General features: G+C 35.2%; 1 protein-coding gene across 4 annotated transcripts in view; it reads right to left on the bottom strand.

Moving 5' to 3' along the window:
* MICAL-like (protein) overlaps nt 1-21647 on the bottom strand; it is a 113454-nt gene that overhangs the window by 53808 nt on the left and 37999 nt on the right. The window contains exon 1 of one of the 4 annotated variants that reach the window (XM_074128900.1): nt 8105-8241. The exons of 2 other annotated variants lie outside the window; for them this stretch is intronic. The gene's annotated coding sequence lies outside the window, so the exon portion shown is untranslated. Of the gene's footprint in view, nt 1-6430; nt 6629-8104; nt 8242-21647 lie in introns of those variants that run through there. One more of the 4 variants, XM_074128896.1, reaches the window with a different exon arrangement.

The following is a 21647-nucleotide window of genomic DNA, read 5'->3' as shown; positions in this document are numbered from 1 at the left end:
ATGGTTTAAAAAATAAAAAGAAGAGGGAATAACAGTAATTTACAGATAAGCTGTTGTGATATAATAATATCCACTTCAAACTACGAGTGTACAATAAAGTATGTATACAATAAATTAAAACTAGGTAGGTTTTTATAGGTTTCCAAACTGAGTTGTGTTTTTACTATAAATGTAACCTTTAACGCTATCTCTGATTGAAAATTGAAACTAACTTTATTTCTCTAATTCAGAAAAAATAAACTTAAAACTATTTATGTTGTTAAAATTAAAAAGTCTAGTTAAAAAAATAAAAAATCAACATGATTTTCTCTTAAAATAAAAGAAAAATTAGAATTTTCGTGAAAATCCAAGAAACAATTCAGTGAAAAATCTTTTTTTTAAAGTATGATTTTAATAAGAGATGAATTTCTGTTCCAAGTATGAATCATCAAGCCACCTCAACCACAACCTTCTAAGATTCCAACAAAGCCGGAATGAAAAAAAAAATAATTCCAGCACTTGAAAACCTTGAAACGGGACTTTCTAAGGCTGTTGACTAGGTCGTCGTCCAAACTGGGTTGTGCACTTTAATTATAAATGTAGTCACCTTGACGCTATCTCTGATTGAAAATTGAAACTAACTTTATTTTTCTCATTCAGAAAAAAGATAAATAAATAAAGAGTAAAATCGGACTTTTTTTTTATATTTTCAAAGAAAAAAAACGATACTTCTTCTATTATTGTTAAGATCAAAGCGCAACCACAAACTATTGAATGTAGGCAATTTTCAGGCAACGTCCAACAACCAAATTAGGTGTCGTGGACGGAGGCGACTAGCCAAACATACTTTACTGTGAAATTTCTTTTTATTAACCATTAAATAAAATCCAAGGCCCAAGACCAGGAATCGAACCCAGTACCACAATACATATTAGCTTTACAGGTCTCGCCTTTAACCGCTCGGCCACTGTGGCGACTAGCAAAAATACTTTACTGAAAATTTCTTTTTATTAACCATTAAATAAAATCCAAGGCCTAAGACCAGGAATCGAACCCAGTACCACAATACATATTAACTTTGGAGATCTCGCTTATTATCTGTACAGCAACCAACTAGAATCAAAATAGACCAATAGAAGAAAATAGGCAATTTAATTGAGTAGTTTAGAAAGAATTCATAGATCCTAGGACCATTTAGGCTGAGATGAAGGAATAGTTCCGATTACCGGTCAAGAAACGATCCAGATTTTTGAGGAAATAACAAGTAAAAAACAACCACTTCCAATAATTCTCTGAATGAAGGCACTAACAGGAAAAGTGAATGTGATTCGAGTTGTAGTTTTCACAACAAGGAACACCGAACAACCAAGTGATCGTCTGTCTTAGTCAGCTGTTCCAAGGCCTTCTGCATCGTTCGGGTTCTGACAGCTGATATAATGGCAACAGACGAAGCTACCATAAACCAGTATTCTTCTTCCAACCTTTGAAGGGATGGAATTTAAAAAAAAACAAAAAAACGGGTGACATTTTCAAATCTGAGGGCCAAAATTAGTACACAGTTATGTTGACAAAGGGCCGCACTACTTCGCCCTACAATGGGCTTACATAAGCCTATTTCTCGTTAAGTTCATTTATTACAATAATAAAATTATTGAAATTAAATAAATAAAGAAAATTACTGATACTATGATGTTTTTTTTCCATATTAATAAATTAAGTAGATATAAAAACAATAATACACGTTAAACGACGGTACATGAACTTGCAAGTTGTGAATCTGGACAGATGTAACCAACTTCGGGACTTGCATCCACTTAAGAGTGAATTGCATTTGTATATTTCCGGCTGAGATTTATGACTTGAACTTATTCTCTTTTAAGCTCTCTCTCCCTCTATAGAAATACTTTTTCCAAATAAAATTGTGGATTATTTTAGAGCAATTTAGAGTAGAACACGATTTACTGGGAACTTAAAATATTCTAGCATTCTAGTGCGTCCTTAGAACCCACCAATTATCGGCCAAGGGTCCCCTCCTAAAACAAATGTCTTTATCAAACAGTAAAAAACATTCGGTAGTGCAACACTAAGTCCGTGCCATTCTTCAATGGTGACGCTCCAGTTACCCAATCCTGGTGTCTTATTCTTACTGACTGATAGAAGAGGATGGAAATTCTGACAATGCCACAAACTAAGAGTCGAAAGAACTGGGAAAAAAACCAACAAAAAACTGACATACTTTGTCTTTGTCAAAGTCAACTCCTTCTTCAAGAAACTTTAGGACAAAGAAGCTTTTTTTTTTTTTTTTATTGTCACAGATGGGGGACACAATGGTTCCATGGACATCGCGTTATGCGCCACATCCCTCAGGAGAAAATCTTCCTGAGAATTTGTCAAAAGTATTGTTTGTGTTAGATGGAGGATTGCTTAGAAACAGTTACTGTAAACAAAAGCAAAAAAGCCACCATAATACTCAATTCTACTGTTTTATTAATAAAAACTTACAAAGCCTTGTAAACAAAGTAATGAGGTTTACAAAAATAATACGAAGAATAGTTTGTTTATTGTTAATAAAGTTCGTAGATCAGCTGTCTGTAGCTTGGCGATGTTGAAGCTTCCTTTTGCTACACAGCTTAGACTCACTTTACTGGGTAATATTTGAACATGTGTTTTAAGTACTTGGCGATTACTACGCTCGTTACCCGATTTCATTATGCCCTCACATAATCATTGCTTCCAAACTGCAACATTTCTCCGAGAAACTTGTATTCAAGTGGTGTCCTGAGAGTCCAGAAGTTCAGCACTCCTCTAAACTGCCTTTTTTTTTGGGAGCAAGGGAGGTTAAATTGTACGCGGTTCTAACTCCAAGGACGCTTTAATCGGTTCCTATGTAGCTATTCTTGTAAGTTCCACTGTCAGACAAAGATCCTCCAGCCCCAGCCATCTTTCTTCAAGTCTACCAATCTAGCACAACCTTGGGACGCCGCCCTCTTGGACGTGTGCCAAGCATATCTTCTTTCAAAAGCTTCTCTTTTTGTATTTTCTAGAGGATCTGTGTGACGTCAAACTTCCTTCCACGCCATTACTATCAAGTAATGGCAATTTTTTTTCTCAGGCGGGCTTTACGTCCATCTACCAAATTAGGTGTTTGCATTAAGTTCCTATGTAAACTTTTAAATAAAAAAATCCAAGGCCTAGATCGGGAACTTAGCCCAAATACTTCCCGCTCAGTTTTGCGGGCTTCGCCTGTATCCAGTGGTGCCCTACCGGTTATTTAATAGAATGAATCAAATGAACATGTATAACATAGAAGTTAACTTATCTTTTTTAATGGAAATTCAAAGTTCAAAACGGTCGTGTGCGTCTTGACATCAAATATTCATTTGTTCCATCAAATTTCTTCAAGAAAATTAATTTCATTAGGTTCCTGGATCAATCTACGCTTCCACCAAAAGTTTAGGGCTCTTTTTATAGTGATGCTGTGTGAAGGATAACTTAAACCCGTGTGAAGACAACTAATATTTCGCTACGACGACATAATATTCTCCAGTAAAATCTTATGTGCTTAAATCTGTAGCAGAGCTAGCTAAGAAATATGAAAATGTATTTAAAAGTTATAGCCAAATTAGAATGAATGGAAGAAAATGATTAGAGAAGGATTACGATGATTTTAATTTTAGGTTAAGCTATAAGGATGGCAGGAATATAGAGTACTAATCCATCCATTAGTTGTAAGTTTGCAGGTAAATAGTTGTATATAGTAGAGGGATGAATGTGTGAAGCGTATTTATGAGTAAGATTGGAGAGTGAGTGACATTCTAGTGATAAGCACCTAGACGATGCTGGCTGTATGGCGGAAGCCAATGCCAAAAAAAAGCCCCCCCTCAAAAAAAAAAACTAATATTTTTTAAAAATATTAAAAATTAAAAGAAAAATTAGAAAATTGGTAACGGCAGAAGCTTGAAGTGTATCCTCTTCTTACTCTATCCCAAAACTAATGCAGTTCGTAATAAACAATCCAAAAGTTCACCCACTTTTAACCAAAAGAAACTTAAAATATATTATACTTAGATAAAAAAAACCTTAACCTAATGGAAACAACATACTTCAGTTCCAACATTTCATCCTCAGGCAAGAAGCTGTCGAACTAAAGTAGGAAAAAAACAAAATACAAACTTTTATAGACAAAAAATATAGGCATAATAAGATATTAAAATAGAGTTAACGGGATGTATCATTCACAAATCTAGTCTTCATTGGAGGGGGGCCTTCGGGAGATTAGCGCGCGTCTTGACTCTCCAAAAATATAATTATCAGAGAATGTTTTAACATTTAGGAGAGGACCATAAAAAAAAAAAAAATTTAACAGTAGGTCAAAGGAGAAAGAGTTCTTATAACAGAATTATATACAGACGCACATCAGTTGGCTGGAATTTTAAAATGACAATTTATGGGAATGCATTTTCTGAGCTAAATTATTGCAATAAAAAATTAGATGAGTAAGTTAAGCTAAATTCGAGGTACACTGACAATCATAGCAGCCAGTTGTGAGCACAACTACGAAAGAAATAGAAAAAAGCATGTCAGGGGTCATTTCCGGTTGAGTAAATTTCCTTGAAACTATGAACATTAACTATAAATTCTCATTAATTAAAAAACTGAAAAGGTATGCGCCATTTTAACAGGGAAAAGTCCCTGAATCAATAGAGTTCTGAATAGAATTTTCTAAGGGGGGAGGAAAAAAACAAGGCGAGCAATTAGTTCAGTCGAGCTTACAGAAAATCGTGAAAAACATTTTCCAACAAACCCTTTAAAAATAAAAGAAAACAATGTACAGTGGTACTTCACAAGCTACAGATTTTAAATTTAATCAAAGATGTAACATTTAACACCGTACATTCTAATGAAGTAACACTTAGAATAAAACTTTTTAATCATTCTCTCTCCTTCTCCAAGAAATGACCTTAATTGCATTTTTAATTGGAATAACGTTACAATTTGCACCAGTAAAAAAGGTACCTAGTTTAAAATAATGTAAAAACAGAAAATTGCCAAGAAGTTTTCACGAGGAAACAGTTCAAGGATAAAGGGAAACATCATTCAGGAAAAATATTACCAATCAGGAGGATGTGACCACTAAGTAAAAGACTGGAGTCTTCTCCTTAAGATTTAATCGAAAGAATAACGTTTCCGCTTTTTTGGTGATTCGATGGGTAAATATGAGCACTGTCAGTGTCCGGGTGTTTCGAGTAGCTAGCAAGTATGATGTACTTATTACTCTATTTTTCGAGAGTTCTGGACTCCAAGTTTACTTTAATACTTTCTATTGAGTTAAGTCACAATTACAGCACAGAAGTGTAAATCTTATTAAAACTGTCCGGTAGGACAATTGTATAAGGGTTAATCGTTAAAAACTGCACGAAAAAGTGTAACGCTGAAAAACACCCAACTTTGGCAATTTTTTTCGCTTTTTCTATAAAAGATAAAATTCCCAAATTTTCTTTATAATATAGGGCAAATCCTGTCTTTATAACTGTAATTTTTTGCAACAACCCAGATCTGATAGATTTCGAGAAAAAAAAAGTGTTCTGATAAAACATCTTCTTTAACAAATATATGATAAAGCTGCATGTATTGTGTAAACAAACTTTAAAGCACAAAGCTTCGTTGTCCAGGAATAATAATACCACAAAGCTTTTTTTTAATCATTGTTCAGTTAAGAAGCTCATGCAGTCATCCGATTTCCATTAAATCCAATATTTTGGGGCTAGAATTTCTTAATTAATTGATTTTATTTATAAATGAGTTAGAGCCCATACAATATACTGAAATGGTACTGTGTATCACTAACTTTACAAAGAGTTATTATTATTTTTTGAAGTGTTCGATTATTATTAGATTAGATGAATGTTAAGATGATAGCGTATCTACTTCAAAGTGGTATTCCCAACTGGCTGTTTTCAATCATAACCTCCTAATGCAACCCCAACTGACAACGAAATATAAATTTTGAATTTTCTGTGAAATCGTTTCACACTTAAAGAGACCCCATTCTCTTCACTTGCCACAGGGACCGACCCCTAAATACGTGTCTCTACGAGGAAAGCGCCAAAAATAAATTAAAAAAAAGCTTGCACGAATCCCAGGGATTTTACGAGCGGGTGGATAAAGAGAAGGTAAACCAAGTAGTACTTAGCTAACCTCCAAATTCCATGTTTTACTTTTTTCGAGCGACAAAACTTAAAAACGTGACCACATTTATTTAGCAACATTTAATACAAAATAGTAGTATTATTTGTTAACAGTTTAGGCGGGAATAATAATTACGATAGACAGACAAGCTGGTGTTTTCTATGCACTTTAATTGTAAGAAATCATGGTATGAATTTTTGATAAATATTTGAAATATACTTAATTTGAGGATTAATTAATTCAATTTAAATTGTAGACTTACCCAATAAGCTCGGTGGATTACTAAAGAAGTAATGAAATTAGAATTAGAATTGGCACTTCCGACAGTTTTTAAAAACACGCGAATTGTTTTATTAAATTAACAATAAACAAAAAATCTCTGAACAGTTTAAAACAACAACAAAATCAAAATAACTTCGAAGCTACACACACAAAAATAAATTATATTACTGCACACCTTAACGGTTGAACGTTTGAAGTACAACTGAATGTAATTTAAGGGGTTATTGTAGTATGCATTTGTGACTGGTGAGTGTGTTAGGGGGCTTGCTGATGACGTGTACATTATGGTGGGGGAAAGAGAGAGAGAGAGACTTTCAGTTCGGTCTGCTCAGGTTTAGAGAGCGCTCTGTGTGGTGTAGGCTAGTCAGCAGTTACTCCCCTCTCCATTCCACTATTATTTTCTGTTCAGCATTGCCGTTCTATACTCGATCAAATTGAACGGGGCGATCTCAAAAAACAGTTGGGTGTCTGCCACAGTCTGTAGAGTGCAGCCTTGTCGATTTACTGTCCACGAACAGCGGGCGTGATAAAGTCCGTTTTGTTAGTCGGCTTGGCTTTTGTTGTTATGAGATTGGCTAGTGTGGTATTTTAAACTAGGACTTCTCACCAAAACCATGATTAGTCTAATCCCTTGTGAACGATCAGTTAATTAAAATTAACAGAAGGAAGAGATCAGCTGGGTTCGAATCCCAGCTCGAATCGAAAAATAGATTTTTCTCTTCCTGGGAGCTTCTTACAGGTTACTGGATATTTGTAACGAGAGAAAAGAAACAAAGCACCATCATTAGCTTATGCGACTTGAGTAAGGCATTTGACATGGTGTCTCATCAGCTATTATTGGAAAAGCTTCAATATTATGGTATTACAGGAGCAAGTTGGAACTTATTTAGGAATTACCTGAAAGAAAGAAAACAGTATGTTAACTGTAACAGCCAAATTTCTGAATTAAATGAGGTTAAACAAGGAGTTCCGCAAGGATCTGTTTTAGGACCAATACTATTCCTGATATACATTAATGATTTAGACATGGCATTTTCGGGAGAATGCATCTTATATGCTGATGACACCACATTAATAGCAAAAGGCAGGACTGTTGAAGAGGTGACAAAGAAGGCTAATGGTAAAATTTCATCCCTCAAAGATTGGCTGCAAAAAAATGAATTACTATTAAATGAGAAGAAAGCTCAAAGCCTAATATTTAGCCTGATTGAAAAAAAAGAAGAAGAAACTATAGCATTTCTGGGGGTCACAATAGATTGCAGGCTTACTTGGAAAAGTCATGTACATACCTTGAGTAACCAGTTATCAAAAATAAATTTTTTATTGAGAAAACTGCGTGAAGAAGTTCCAGCTGAGGTTATAAAGACTGCCTACCATGGTCTATTTCACTCCAGAATGGTATATGGTATTGAGCTATGGGGTGGAATCTCCGAAGCTTCCATTGTATTTAAACTTCAGAAGAGAGCTATTAGAACAATGATGAAGAAGAGAGCTCGAGTCAGCTGCAGGCCTCTCTTCAAAGAATTAAATATATTGACGCTACCCTCAGTATTCATTTTGAAACAAGCACTGTATAAGAAAAAAGAGCCTTCAATTGAATCTAGAGGTGATAAGCATAATCACGATCTACGTAATAAAGATGATATATGCATACCTTACAAACGACTAGTGATGTCCAATCAACTTTGCAGTGTCATGTCGGCGAGAGTATTTAATAAAATTCCCTTAAGTGTAAGACGGTTAAGTGAGAATCACTTCAAACGAACCATCACCCGTTTTTTGATGAGGAACTGCTTTTTTATGATATAAAAGAATTTATAAACGCAGAGTGGAGTGATGAACATTTCAAACAAGACTGAAAGTTTTAATATATAATATAAAGTTAGTTTTAATACACAGTGCGAAGTCCGTTATTCTAGATTAGTGGCATATAGCTGTTATTGTTCTTCTTATGTTTGACGTGCCTTTTATATTGTATTTATGTACACAGGCAAAAAATAAATAAATAAATAAATAAAATACTGTCCGGAGGCCGACACAGCCCCGGGAAAAAGCTCCGAGCACCAATGGCCTCAGGTGTTGAAGCCTCTATTTAAAAAAAAAAATAATAATAATAAAAATAAAAAATAAAGAAAAATAAAAATAATGCTATTTTTACGGCCACACAAATTTTATCCTTACTGAAAAATCGATTAATTGAAATTCGGAATTTTGAATCGAAATTTAATCGTACATAATTAATAATATTAGATTGGCGATAAATACATACTTTTTTCACTGAAATTGCCAATTTAGTGGAAATAATACCCACCTTCAACGCTCAGAATTAAGAATTTTCTCTTAACTTGAAGACTTTTTACTTAAAATAACTTAAGTTGGCATCAATGTGAATTTTTTTTTTTTTTTATCGGAAACCAGAATCTCTACTAAAATATTCCAACGGATGGTGCAAATAAAAAGTCAAAGAAATCGATCTTGTGCAGTGACACTTCCGGTTTTAGCGAGTTGTATCGATAGATATATCGAATTTCAGTACACTAAGAATTTTCGATGTTTTTTTTTTTTGTAGCATGCGCTTTACTGGACAGACAGACCCACCCAATGATATTTATTGTAGAAATCACTTCTTGAAGCACACTCACATGACTTAAAGAAAAAATTTAATTACGCAATCTGTATTTACAGATCGTCTTATACGTAATTTTACAACAGGTTATTATTTTATTTTTTTAAATTAAGATTAATACAAATACAAACATTTTATAAGTTTCATAAAACGTGTAGTTAAACTCTTGAGTTGTAAAAGAGCAGCGCTCACGTTGAACGTAAACGTGCAGCCTCAGGTGTGCAACGTGTGTTTGGCAATCCAACTTGTCAAGAAAAAAAATGTATAATATATTTCCTTTTATGTATTATAAATCTTGGATTGTTTAGCGTTAATAAGTAAGGTATTAATTTTTTTTTTTTAAATATAGTTTTGGTCTTCCTTGTGTAGAACAGGATGTCATAATCAAGGATTTCAGGTTTCCCTTTCCTACCGGTCATGAAATAGTGGTTAGGGGATGATGACTAAGATGATTCTGTACGTCCGGGAAATGTATCCAGGTGCAGTAGTTCGCCTGGGATCCCATTTCACCGTAATTCCTGTTTTCAGGCTGTTTTTATGGCAAAGTGAACTATATGGTCACCTCCCAGACGTAATTAACTTAAAGCGAGATGATTTTCAAGGTTAGTCATTACTACTTTTTCTTTTGGCAGAGTGACAAAGGCGAAAATTGCATACTTACAAGATGATTTTGCGGTGACCTATTGTGATGTATAGGGAGCGAAACGTGGCTCTTACTATGGAGGATGAACGTTTCATCTCAGTGTCTGGTAGAGAAAGATTTTTGAGAAGAATATATGGCCCCAGTTCTGGAAGGGGACAGATGGAGAGGATAAGAACCAACTAGGAAGAGTCAGAGACCTTTATCTCTGATCAGAACCTAGTTGGGCCTTATCAGACAAGGAAGAATTAGATGGTTAGGTCACTTGGAACGAATAGGGGGGGAGGAAAGAATAGCCAAGAAACTATTTCTTGGACATCCAGGAGAAGCTAGAAGGAGAGGAAGGCCACGGGTGAGTTGGCTGGACAATGTTGAGCAGGATCTAAGAGATTTGGGCGTAAGAAGATGGAGAAGAGCGGCCCAAGAGAGAGGGATGAATGGCACAGCATTATTGAGGCGGCCTAGGTCTTTCATGGACTGTAGTGCCAAGCAAGAAGAAGAAGAAGAAGAAGAAGATCTTTTACAGCCGTAGATGACCGTCCCGGTTAACGATAGCCTGAAGTTCTAATAGGGTACAATCATGAAGTAGGACTTCTTTTCTTTCGAGAGGGGTCTTTGCTATTCAGACTTACCTCTGTCTTACATCATGGGGAAAAAAAACTGCCAAGTTTTTGTCTTTGATTACCGTATAGAGGCTGCAAGTTGCAGGCCCCAAATTGTACAAATCCTTTAAGTGCATGAAGCCAAAAATTTGAACGATTGCAATACCTCCCCTTTATATCAGAACGAAGAAAAGTAAAAATAACAGACTAAAATTGAATGCTGCGCAGTGCTCTCAAAGCCCCCGTCATCATAAAATGGTATTGATTAAGCAATTAAAACGTTATTTATGACACCCTAATCAGGGCAGTGTGATCGCCTTTTTTAGGGCCAGTACTTCAAACTTAACTGCTTCTTTTAATTTTTATCTTTGTAATTACAATTATCAAGTTTCCTTATTGTTCATTTTCTGAAAAGTTTTAAACAAATTTTAAGTATGAAGGGAAACTGTAGGGCGAGTCGGAAAATTAAGTGCATAATTGTAATATTTCAGTTAACTTTACTCGTTTAACCTTTTAAGTTCAGACTGACTATTTTATTTTGATAAAACAAGTAACATTTCAAAAGTAAGCACGCACTTTCAACTTTGAATTTGAGAATATTCAACATTAAAAAAAAATAATTTTAATAATAATTCGTACAACATTTATCATACTTTGAAATTCTAGGGACAAGAAGGGCCGTGAGCTTTATCGCTCCCTCCCAAAGCTCTGAAAGCTCTAAGAGCTTGTGGCTGTTTAATATCGGCTGTAACTAACTTCAGTCCTCTAAATTCAATCCTGGTTAATTAACAAAGGATGGTGAAGGGAGTTTTAAGGTTAATTAAACCAAGTTGAATGCCAATCCCTCCGGGGAGATGGGTAGAATGGCTAAGCTGCTCCCACGTATCCTTAGGATTATGAAGGAAAAGATCGATTTTGGTTCGTTTTTATTTTTTTTTTTATTTATCTAAAAAGGAAAAAAGATTTCTGGTGAGAAAACTTACTTGACTTTCTCTTACTGAAGTTTTTACGTCATTAAATTCTCTTAAAATTCCACAATTTGTACTAAAAAACTACTTGACGTCATCGTTATGTGTACATGTTCACTTTCCGGAGAAAACAAAATTCAGGAAAGTGGCACTTCCTTCCTGTCAATAAATTTTCTTCTATTATAGTGAGATTTATGAAGGCCACGCACTATAAGAGGAAATGAACACATAAATGCCCTAAAAAAATATACAGGATATAAACGCCAGCAATGGCTGTAATCAAAAGACAAGCCAACTGCTAAATCAAAATATCCTAAAATTATTAGAAGAATCCTAAGGATAAACAATTTTAGATTAAAAATAAATTCGATTTTCCAGTAGTACACATAGTAGTGTACAGGGGGGTGTACACGAGAAGGAGAGGTCCGAAACTTCCGGGAGGTGATTCAGCAGCTCAAATGCAACAGAAAATATTCTATTCACTTTGGCCCGATTCTCAGCAGTGTCCAAGATATTTGCATTTTTAACTTTTCCTTAGATATTCGCTTTTTTCACCATAAAAATGGCCGTAACTTTTCTATCCTTTATCCTACAACAAATCTGCTTATTCCAAATGGAAGAGCATTAAATTTTCTATAAATCTGCCTAACCCAGAGCCTCAAAATGTTTCTTATAACAATCAAATGTTTACTTTAATGTCTAAAAAATTCGTTCTCAATGAGTTTTGTTAAAATTTTCAACTGTATTATTTCAACGATCAAGGAGTCACATAATTTCAGAAAAAGTTGTACATTTATTGAGCTTCAAGACTATTCGCATTATTAAAAGAAAACGTTTTGAGGCTCTGTGAGGCCCTGATGCCATTTTTTATGGTAAAAAACGGTAATATCGAGGGAAAGGTTAAAAATGTTAAATATCTTGGACACTATTGAGAATCGGGCCAAAGTGAATAGAATTCTTTTTTTTTGTTGCATTTGAGCTGCTGAATCACCTCCCGGAAGTTTCGACCTCTCCTCCCCTGTGTACTGAATAGTTGGAAGAATATATTTTTTTGAGTTCCCTAGCCATTCTTTTTCCCTTAAGTTGCTTAACCATAAATTGGATGCTGAATTGAATTTAGGGATGCCCTAAAAACCCTTAAGAAAAGTCACGGTTTCAGTGATCCCTCAATGTCCTGGGGACTCCTTCACCATATGACCAAAATCATAGCCCCAAACAATACACAATGTTTAGCACTTCCGTTTACCAAGATAAACAATAGCAATTGAAAAAAACAAACTACAAATTAATCTGTCAGCTGATTCACTGTAGTTTGTTTACGCCTCCGTATTCAAGATTTCATCACCTGTTTCGAGATAAAAAATAAAATGAATTCGCAATTCGGCCACTTTTTTCCGTCATCGACCTTGATTTATACAATTAAAATTTAAAATAAAATAATCGATTCTTTGTTTAAATTTTCATTTTACTTTGTTTTTTAGTCTATTGTATTATTTTACAGATTTGACATTTAATATTTGAATGGCCTTGACTAAAGAGAGATGTTTACTTCTCCAAAGATGATATGATGATTAGGCTAAATAAGAGTTTGTTTTTTTACAGAAAAAAAGATAATTTCTAGCCGAAGTTTCTACAGGCAATGTGGGCTTATACATCATCCACTTCTTTGCTTTCAAGGTTAGCCAATGTCTGCAAGATGGTGGCTGTTACCCGTTCAACTGTTTAATGGTAACGATCATGAACAAATGCACAATATATATGTACATATAAACAAATCAGAGAACACACAATAATTACGGGCTTATACATCATCATCATAATCATCACCATCATCCACTTCTTTGCTTTCAAGGTTAGCAAATGTCTGCAAGATGGTGGCTGTTACCCGTTCAACTGTTTAATGGTAACGATCATGAACAAATGCACAATATATATGTACATATAAACAAATCAGAGAACACACAATTAATACGGGCTTATACATCATCATCATAATCATCACCATCATCCACTTCTTTGCTTTCAAGGTTAGCCAATGTCTGCAAGATGGTGGCTGTTACCCGTTCAACTGTTTAATGGTAACGATCATGAACAAATGCACAATATATATGTACATATAAACAAATCAGAGAACACACAATAATTACGGGCTTATACATCATCATCATAATCATCACCATCATCCACTTCTTTGCTTTCAAGGTTAGCAAATGTCTGCAAGATGGTGGCTGTTACCCGTTCAACTGTTTAATGGTAACGATCATGAACAAATGCACAATATATATGTACATATAAACAAATCAGAGAACACACAATTAATACGGGCTTATACATCATCATCATAATCATCACCATCATCCACTTCTTTGCTTTCAAGGTTAGCAAATGTCTGCAAGATGGTGGCTGTTACCCGTTCAACTGTTTAATGGTAACGATCATGAACAAATGCACAATATATACGTACATATAAACAAATCAGAGAACACACAATTAATACGTACGATCTATAAATGCAAATCATTGCAATGATACGCTCAAGGTCATCGGGCAAATATCGGCAAAAGAACATTTACTCATCTTTTAACTGTTATATGAAAGGTTATATTTTTTTTTAAATCTTTTTATTACTATAACCTTTTAAATAAATAATACTATAATTTTACTATTTTTATTATGCATGATTTAAGTATTTTTTTTTTTAATTTTCTCTTTCTCTTTAATTGCAGGAGGAGAGAAGGTATACAGTAATCGATATACAGGGTGTCCCAAGCTATATGGATAACGACTTTTTCTCGGAAACTAAGATAGCTAGAAAAAAACTAAAAAATACGTGTTCCCTTAGTTTTTTGTTAGAAATCCAAATTTAATTTGTAAATTTTTTTCTCGGTGCTTCCAAAAGCGAAATACAGGCACCAACTTCATTTTTATCTAGGAATCTATTTCTTAAATAAAAACCACACCTCCCCATTTTGAAAAATGAAGTTGGGGGCCTGTATCTCGCTTCTGGAGGCACCGAGAAAAAAATTTACAAAGTAAATTTGGATTTCTAACAAAAAAAATGAGGACACGTATTTTTTAGTTTTTTTCTAGCTATCTTAGTTTCCGAGAAAAAGTCCGATATCCATATACCTCTTGGAACACCCTGTATTTTCTATTTTCCGTGTATTTCATGAGCAATATCCGTTTTGAGGTAACCATATTTATGAAAAAAGAGGTTTATTTTTTTCGAGTATGTGTATGTTTGTAAAGTATCCACGAATCAGAAACTTAAAAAATTATGGACTAAGTTTAAATTCAGTTCTTTCGATTAGTTGTTAACAGTGGAAATCACAAGAAAGATATTTGGCCAATAAAAGTCAACCGGAAGTGACGCTTTACAGTATTGTTTTTTCAGTTTTTGTTTTTAAACATGGTGTAGAACTATTTTTTTTTTTTTTAATTAATTTTGTAATTTACAATCTGTATACATTGTATACAATCAGTAAATATGGAGAGATTGATGAACTGGTGCGAGAGGAGAGCAGGAGGAGAGAAGCTACCCAGCGGTAGCACTTTCTATAGGAGAAAGGAGAATGTGAAGAAGAGAATACGAGGAGGAGATACGAGGAGGAGAGAGTGATGAACTGGTGCGGGAGGAGAGCAGGAGGAGAGAAGCTACCCAGCGGTAGCACTTTCTATAGGAGAAAGGAGAATGTGAAGAAGAGAATACGAGGAGGAGATACGAGGAGGAGAGAGTGATGAACTGGTGCGGGAGGAGAGCAGGAGGAGAGAAGCTACCCAGCGGTAGCACTCTCTATAGGAGAGAGGAGGATGTGAAGAAGAGAATACGAGGAGGAGATACGAGGAGGAGAGAGTGATGAACTGGTGCGAGAGGAGAGCAGGAGGAGAGAAGCTACCCAGCGGTAGCACTTTCTATAGGAGAAAGGAGAATGTGAAGAAGAGAATACGAGGAGGAGATACGAGGAGGAGAGAGTGATGAACTGGTGCGAGAGGAGAGCAGGAGGAGAGAAGCTACCCAGCGGTAGCACTTTCTATAGGAGAAAGGAGAATGTGAAGAAGAGAATACGAGGAGGAGATACGAGGAGGAGAGAGTGATGAACTGGTGCGGGAGGAGAGCAGGAGGAGAGAAGCTACCCAGCGGTAGCACTCTCTATAGGAGAGAGGAGAATGTGAAGATGAGATACGAGGAGGAGAGAGTGATGAACTGGTGCGGGAGGAGAGCAGGAGGAGAGAAACTATCCAGCGGTAGCACTCTCTATAGGAGAGAGGAGAATGTGAGGAGGAGAGAGGAGAAATAAGAGAATGGAAGCAGGAGACCTCAAGGAAGTCGCGAGGCCACTGGCGGTTCAGTCGGCGAGGAGTATTAGGAATGTCAGAGGAAGCGAGACACTGTATAAGAGGATTAGAGCTAGTCGAGAGCGTGTACTTCCGGTAAATGTAGCACTTCCGGTTTGAGATATTTTGAACATATTGAATTGAACAAACAGATCAATTTTTTTTTTAAAAACAATTTATTTATTTATTATTTTGAACCCAGAAGACCTACCTCAAAAAACCGGATAAAATTGCTGATATAATCAAGAAATGTTAAAAATCATTAACATAGTCGCAATTCTTTCTTTACTAAATTAGTGAACGAACGTCAAAAATAAAATGAGATAAATGGCCTCCAAAAGAAATATACAACCACAACGCAATCTAGTTTTATAACTTAACGGCATACATCAATAACGGTTTTTACTAGTTGGTTAATAAAACCAAAAATTTGGACAAAAAAATAATAAAAAATGATTATAAACTATAATAAAACTTAATCAAAGGTATACCTATAAATAATTTTTTTTTTTTTTTACAAAGTAATAAAAAGTAAATTTCATTTAAACCAATTAAAGAAAATTTTTTTAACCAGATTGGGGGTTATTCTTGTTTTTATTCTTCAGTTGGCTGAAGGTGCAGATCTATAGCTGTATCAAGGATACGCTGGCGCAGCGTTCAGCGTAATCACCAATCTTTTATGTGATCTAGATCACGCAGAATATCTTGTTATAACGTAAAATGTAATATAATAATATATAAACTGGATTTACAGGTAATAAATAATACTGATAATACAGGTAATAATTAAACTGAGATAAAGAAAAAAAAATACAATCTTTTCATTTTTATACCAGGTCTTTGTAAAGTGCCCAAGGTCTTAAAAAAAAAAGTGCCACAATCTAAGGAAGGACCCTTAACCCTTTTTGACTACAAAAACTGAAATTCCCCTATTTCTGCTCAGATTCTTGGGTTCAGAATCTTCTAGGAATCGAACAGTAATTTTTACAAATAAAGTAAAGTAATTGCCTATTTTTTTCAGGCGGGGCTTAACGTCCAACTACCACAATGAGGTGTCGTGGACGGAGGCGACTAGCAAACATACTTTACTGCTAATTTCTCATATTAACCATTAAAGGTATAGACCGGGGAATATAGCCTGGTACCGCAATACATCTTAGCTTTGCGGGTCTAGCCTCTATCCGCTCGACTACCGTAGCGAGTAGCCAACATACTTTACTGCTAATTTCTCATATTAACCATTAAAGGTATAGACCGGGGAATATAGCCTGGTACCGCAATACATCTTAGCTTTGCGGGTCTAGCCTCTAACCGCTCGGCTACCGTGTTGACTAGCAAACATACTTTACTGCTAATTTCTCATATTAACCATTAAAGGTATAGACCGAGGAATATAGCCTGGTACCGCAATACATCTTAGCTTTGCGGGTCTATTATGTTATCATATAGGAAGGTTAAACGTGTTGCTAAAATTTTGAGTTTCATTCAAATTCTGCAACCGGAAGTACCATTATTTTAATGAGATTATTTTCTACGAAAGCCATTATTTATGAACTTCAGAACATCAGCGTACAGGTTTTGGCTAGCTAAGATCGTAGTTAAGGTTTTCAGTTAAGTTGTTGTTCATGTACTCTTCTCGGCAACAACACACTTTGCTATAGAATTTTTTTTTTTTTTTAAGTAGTTGTTGACACATAATACAAAGAAGTAAAACACACGCACACTAACATACAAACCTACATAAAACATATACACATTCACATACACATATACACATACATGAGGCAACAACAATAACATGTTGACAAGTGAGGAGAATCAACTTTGGAGGTTATTACCTTTCCCGCTTTCATGTATATAACCTAACTGTAACCTTACCAGAGGTTTTTCTTTTTTAATCTTCTTTTCTTTTCTTTCTCTCCATCTACTACCACATAGAAAGGCTCATACAATGTGGTCCTTACTTCACTCAACTCTTTAATATTTTTAAAGTAACCCCCATTTTTGTACGATATAAATATAACTTGGGTAAAGTAAGTGAAGTGTTGCTGAAGATGGCCGCAAAGTAGATTGGCGGCGCTGTATTACAGTGACGGGAAGTTACTTAAGATTTTGTCCTGAAAAAGGGACGATATCCCTTAAGGGGCCTTGAAATGCACATTTTTCTATTAAAAGACTTTAAGTAAATGTAATGTACTGTCACGGATTAGGGATGAACGAGGTTAAACTTTAAATCGATTAGTTTTTGTGTAGTATTTTAGGTAGTAAATGATCTTCCAGGAATATCGAATACTGGGTCAACTCCTAATGGGGTGATATGATGCGCGGTACTCTCTGGGATTTGTCTCGAGCCAGAGGAGTATTCCCATAAAGGAGATCAGGGCAAACATATAATCTGTCTTATTCTTAGTGTTTTTTCATTATTTAACTATATCCTTAGAAATACTGGGGACAGAAGATGATGACATCATGTACAGATACTCCTAGAGAGACTAAGAATCACTATGACATCATCCAACTCATTATTTAGGGTATTTTATCAGACTCTAAATAAGAGCATACCAGATAGAAATAGAAATAGATAATAAATTTATTATCCTGAGAATGGATCGAGAATTTGGAACTTGAAGAGTTGGAAAAATATACGATGGTCTCTTTGAGATTGGGATAACTTGGAAAAGGAATGAAGCCCAAAAAAATACTGGCGACGGTAGACAGGGGAAAAGCCACTTCGGCTTTTCAAAAGCAAAGTAGTAGTGCGAAATGCGAGAGTCTCTGGGAATGCTGTAAATAAAGCAGTTCTTGAAGCGCTACGAGATCACCAGAAAGTCCATACTACTAAGGCAACCATAGTCGATATAGGGGAAAAACAAGAAAGGAAACTAGGAGTTGCCGGGTCTTAATTGGGAAAAAAGGTGACGGTGAACCATTAAAACTGCTTCAGGATGTGGATTTGGAAAACATGCTTTTTCCAGGATAGGTTTTGGCCAAAAAGTGATACCGTGGTTCTTCACAGAGGAAAAATATTTTATTTTTAGATATTATACAGGAAAAGATTAGGAAGAGGAGCCAATGATTTAAGGAATGGAGCCAATAACAATTGCTTTGGTCTTCTCTACATTTAGTGGAAGCTTATTGTTCGCAGCCCACGATGTGATATTGTTCAGGTTGATACTGAGATTTCTCAGATATTTCCCTTGAAGGGGTACTGGAGTATGGTAACATCTGGCACCTATATTGGGCTCACAATACACCTACATTTACAAAGGACATTACCAAATCATCATTAATTTTAACGACCTCACGTGATGTAATAAAAAAAAGAAGTAATCAAACATCAACACCTAAATTGGAAAAGGAACATTTTAAAACCCTTTTTTACCCTTTAAATGTTGCTTCAATTATCAATGATAATAATCAAAGTAATGGTGATGATAATGATAATGATAATAAACAAGTGGTTAATAAGAAGGAAGTATTCCCTGATTGTAGGGGGGGGGATTGGCTGTGAGGGAATCATTTCCTGTTTAGCTATTAATGGGCATAAATAATCATTTATTTAAGACATATTGGTGGAGTCGGCCTGATCATCGCAAATATTTGATGCCTTATTCGGTGCAGTTGACAACCTTGGCGCTCTCCCCTTGTGTTCCCGTTGATCCCCTCGCACTATCCCCTCCTTACACCCGAGGTCCTAACTCTCCGGGCATCTTGATGTGTTTTTTTTCTTTTTTTTTACTTTGACGTCTTTTCTTTCCTATTTATAATAATTCTCTTTCTCTCTTGCTTTCAATACTTGTACTCTTCTAAGTGCCTTCCCATTTCTTGTGGCGCCACAATATCTAGATGGTCACTAGACGCCTAAATACCGTTTTTATCAGTCCTTGATTTCCTGTACGATCTTTTTTTTTTTGAACTGACAAAAAGAACCATATGTTTATATTAGTTAGTCGCAAGCATCTGTATACCCAAAAAGAATTTATTAAATTTCAACTTTTTAAGATTTCCCCCCCTTTTTTTTTGGACATATTCTGAGCAATAGGGTTATTAAAAATCATTTTAGGTTCCAAAATAATTTAGTAAAAACAACTTTTTATTTTGAATCAGTTTAAAATAAATGAAATAAACGCCTATAATAATTTCACCAAAGAGAGTTTAATTTCCCCTCCAAAGCCCCACCACCACGGCAGAACAAAATACATACGACACTTTACTTCTGAGCCGATCTGATTACGTAATACCCAGCCAGAGCTTTTTTTATTGTAACCCATTACAGTCAAGTCGGCACAAAAAAAAACAACTATACACATGTGCCACCGCTATCTAGATAGTAAGCAGATAACAGCTGACGGAATAAACAGCTGATTTCTCGCATTTAATTTATTGCTCTTAAAAGATGAAAGTCTTCTTGTTTAGAAATAAAAGAGCAATCCGGTTTTCACTCCGGTTATATTTCACTTCTTTCTTTTCTTTCTTTTATATATATATATATATATATATATATATATATATATATATATATATATATATATATATATGTATATTTATCTATATAAATAAAATAAAGCGATTAGAGAGATATATATATAAAAAAGAAGTTTGAAGTATAATTCGCAAAAGTAGCCTTCGTCTTGAACACATGTACGATTTCACCACACTGAGTACCACTTCCTTTTCCTTATGTTGACTTTTACATTATTTAAATAAATATATATACTTGCAAGTATATAATGCACACGTGTTCATACTGGCAAATTTCCCTTTAAAGTAAATAAATATATCGATCTCATTACAGTTTATAAAAATTACTTCTCTCCAAAATTGAAATTTTTGAATAATAATATTTGCTTCAATATTTATGGGAAACTAATTTTAACATCCGTCCTCTACCCCCCACTTCCTTAACCTCTAACCTCTCAATAATCTTGCTGAGGAACCATCCACAGAATCACCTGGGCGAGAAGAAAGGAAAACCCTCTATTCTCCTCCATTTTCTTGGTCAAATACATGGGCGTCATTAGATCTTTGTCGAAGAAAGAAATTAATTATACGAGCTACCAGGTTTTCCCAAGAAGTAGCCTTTTTTTTTTTCTTTTTTTTTTTCAGTTAACGCGGTCTTTCAAGGGCCTATAAACCATCATGTAAGAAGGTCTGCCTCATTTGAACACTTATTTTTTCATAATATATCGTCTATTTTAGAAGATGTACTCGTCATAGAAGCACATTAAGGTGTACGGGAACATATCGGCCCCTCTTATAACCTCCAATGAAAACCCTGGATAGAGGAGAAGAATATATTAACCGTCCTTGGGTTCAGAGCGTTTTTTTTTTTTTTTTTCAGGCATTAAAGAGCGGTTATTCCCATAGAATGCTGTGCGGCATTTTTTTTTGTATCCCCTCTTGTCCTATTTTGAGGGATAAGAAATAGGTAAAGTTCTTGTAAAAAAATTGTTATATGGAAATCCAGGAGACAGAAGAAGAAAACGAGGACGTCCTCGCTTAAGATGTCTGGACGATGTCGACATTCGACATCAGGTTAGGCTAGGAGTCAGAAGATGGGGAGACTCCGTGCTTTGGACAGGGACGAGTGGAATGCTGTGCTGAAGGAGGCGCCCTATAAGTATACTAAGTAAGTAAAGTTCTTGTACGACCTTTTTCGTAATTACTAAATTCTTTACACCAGAAACAGTATACTGTTTGTAAAATCGTACATAATCCGATATGGAACATTAGAGGCATGTCCCTGCCCCTGGTACTACCCTAAATCATTTTTTCCTAAAAATTTTACAAATAAGATCGATTTAAATTTCAGGAAAAATGCAGTTAGTTATTAGAGAGGAACTACAAGTATAACAGCTAGGCTGGTATAGGCAAACACCGCAAAGCAGAGCTGTATTGCGGGACTAGGCTCTATTCTTGGCGTTGGCCTTGAATTTCACGAATGGTATTGCAAATCTTCTCTTCAATTCGCCATATCTTTATTGTTTAATTACTCGAATTACGCAACAGTTTCAAAAGCTTTTCTA

The sequence above is a fragment of the Rhodnius prolixus genome, unplaced genomic scaffold, assembly GCF_049639745.1.
Source record: "Rhodnius prolixus isolate KJV_2025 unplaced genomic scaffold, Rpr scaffold_9, whole genome shotgun sequence".
NCBI lineage: Eukaryota > Metazoa > Arthropoda > Insecta > Hemiptera > Reduviidae > Rhodnius > Rhodnius prolixus.
Note: the sequence above shows the minus strand (reverse complement) of the source record. Positions and strands in the feature narration are given on the sequence as shown.